Here is a 2651-nt window from a genome sequence, read left to right as displayed (position 1 = left end):
TAGACCAAAAAAGTACAATATTATTTATTTGAAAGCTAAATTCAAATTTGTGGCTAAAATGACCACATCAATATACATATATCTACTGCCAAAGATATATTTATTCCACTGCTATTTCATTTTATTATTTAATTCCACATGCTTACAATTTTTAGTCAATTGATTATATATTAAAAATATATTTCATGATGGTCATAGTGCCACTCACCTGTAATCCTAAAGGCTAAAACAGAGGATCGCAAGTATAAGCCCAGCCTGGGAAATTAGCAAAAGCCTATCTCGAAGTTAAAAGATAAAGGTGTTTGGGGACTTATTTCAGTGTTAAAGTGTCCTGGATTCAATTTCTAGTACAAACAACAACAACAACAAAACAAAAAGAAGGAAGGAAGGAAGGAAGGAAGGAAGAAAAAAAAAAAAACATTTCGGGAAGCCTCTTCTGGCCAGACAGAGGAGATGTCTGTGTATGTTGAAGGACATCGGCCATGGAATTTATGACTTTGGCAAAATTGGAATCATGGCATGTCCAGAAGCTGATGCTCAATTCCAGTTCACTGGTATTACAAAATATTTCAATTCTTAGACTCTTACAGGTGGAGTGAATTGTGCTTTGGCTACATACTAAAGCACTGCTTTGGTCATCTTAAATTTCAAGCTAAGGTCTAAAAATTCCAGTGTGAAAGCAACACAAATGTGTTGTAGTTGATCAAACCAGGCCCTTGTGCAGTAACGCAAGTACTGTGCTGCAAAGCTGTGCCTCCACACCAACAAATTTATTATATACAGTTGTAAATATTTGTTTTATGGTAATTTGCTGGTTTCACAATTTTATATCATGAATTCTGTGTTTTTCCTATACTCCCATATGGTTATTTTCTTCTCATCCTTAAGTGAGTAAATATGTCTGAAGTTGGCACAGAGAATATGCAGGAAGCCCCAAATCCAGATCATAATCTGGTGTAGCTCTCCTTCACAGCAATTTTTCTTCTGGTCTTGAGAGCTTTTCCCTATGAAACTACTGACCTTAGAGAACTAAAGATTCTAGAATACAGTGGTCCATGGCCTATTCCTAACAAAGAGGTAGGATTTAGATTAGTTTTCCATATAATGTGACTCCTAACTTTGAAAATGGTGGTCACCGCAAAAGTGGAAAATTATACTTTGGATTTTAAGTAACACATGCCTATATTTTTTTCTGCTGTGTAAAATATCACTTTCTCTGATAGACTGTGCCAATAGTTTGCTGTCAGGATCATATTGAATCATTGGAAACTCCTTTGTTAAAGGAGTGTTTGTTAAGTTAAACTGTATAAATTGGATAGATACATTACTTTTGTAGGCCTTACAGACCCCTTTGAGATCTAAAGAATTTGCATTCAATTTCTGGGAGTTCATGGAAAATCCTGAACAATTACTGAATGCCTTAAGCATAGAATTAGACATATTTGTGTCAAAATTGTTTTTGCTTTGTCTATAAAATTCTAAAATGTCTGACCTCAACTGTTAAATTCCCATTCCTTAAGAGATTAAGGTAAACTCATCATATGATATCTAATTTGTACAACAAATTATGAAAATGAAAAAATGCATTTTATTGAGTTTTGAATGTGTAATTGTGACCTAGGGTCCTATGAGTGTTGGAGGTTCCTATCTCATGCACCAAAAGAATGAAAAATACATATGATGGAGGATGAGAATTCAGTAGCAGATTTATTAGAAGCAAGCAGTGGAAGCTCCCACAGCATCGGAGGGTTCCAAAAGAGGATAGCATAGGTGGCTTTCTGTCCAGGGGTTTTTATACTATTTTGATGAGGAACTAACTTTTCTCTGAGAGTCACCTTTTATTGTTCTCTTTCTGAATCAATTAAAAGTATGCAATTTTAATGGGATGGTTTAATGTGTTTGTTAACCTAAGTTCCTCCTATACTTGTTTCTTAAAACCAAAGAACTGCTTGACTTAAAAACAACTCTTTGGGGTTTGACAAAAGAGTTGTTTTAAGACAGGAGATAGAAATGGCAGGGTAGTCAAAAAAGCTTGGGAAAGGGCTGGGATGTGGCTCAAGCGGTAGCGCGCTTACCTGGCATGCGTGCGGCCCGGGTTCGATCCTCAGCACCACATACAAAGATGTTGTGTCCGCCGATAACTAAAAAATAAATATTAAAATTAAAAAAAAAAGCTTGGGAAATAACAGAATATATGGGCATCCAAGTGTGAGTGGAGACTTCAGTCAGGCAGCCAAAACCAAAAACAAGCTTTACCCTAGGGTTTTAATCTGAAGTGGTGGGACCCCATTCTCTGAGGTCCCTCTTTCTATCTCCTATTTCATAATGAGACAGATATTAATGACTTTTATACATACTTATAGATGTGTACACTAAAATGTTATTTATCAAAGGTTAAATCAAGATTATAGCTGAGGGGGCTGGGAATGTGGCTCAAGTGGTAGTGTGCTCCCCTGGCATGCGCGGGGGCTGGGTTGGATCCTCAGCACCACATAAAAATAAAAAAAAAAAGATGTTGTGTCCACCAAAAACTAAAAAAAAAAAAAAAAAATATTAAAAAGTTCTCTCTCTCTCTCTCTCTCTCTCTCTCTCTGTCTCTCTTAAAAAAAAAAAAAAAAGGATTATAGCTGAGGAGCACAGAGGCACATGAC

The 2651-nt window shown here is 36.1% G+C and overlaps 1 pseudogene; it reads left to right on the top strand.

Moving 5' to 3' along the window:
• Positions 1-514: 514 nt before the first annotated feature.
• Positions 515-703, top strand: LOC107141183 (annotated as a pseudogene).
• Positions 704-2651: the final 1948 nt, after the last annotated feature.

This window comes from Marmota marmota, unplaced genomic scaffold, assembly GCF_001458135.2.
Source record: "Marmota marmota marmota unplaced genomic scaffold, marMar, whole genome shotgun sequence".
In the NCBI taxonomy this organism is placed as follows: Eukaryota; Metazoa; Chordata; class Mammalia; order Rodentia; family Sciuridae; genus Marmota; species Marmota marmota.
This window is presented reverse-complemented; position numbering and strand designations above follow the sequence as displayed.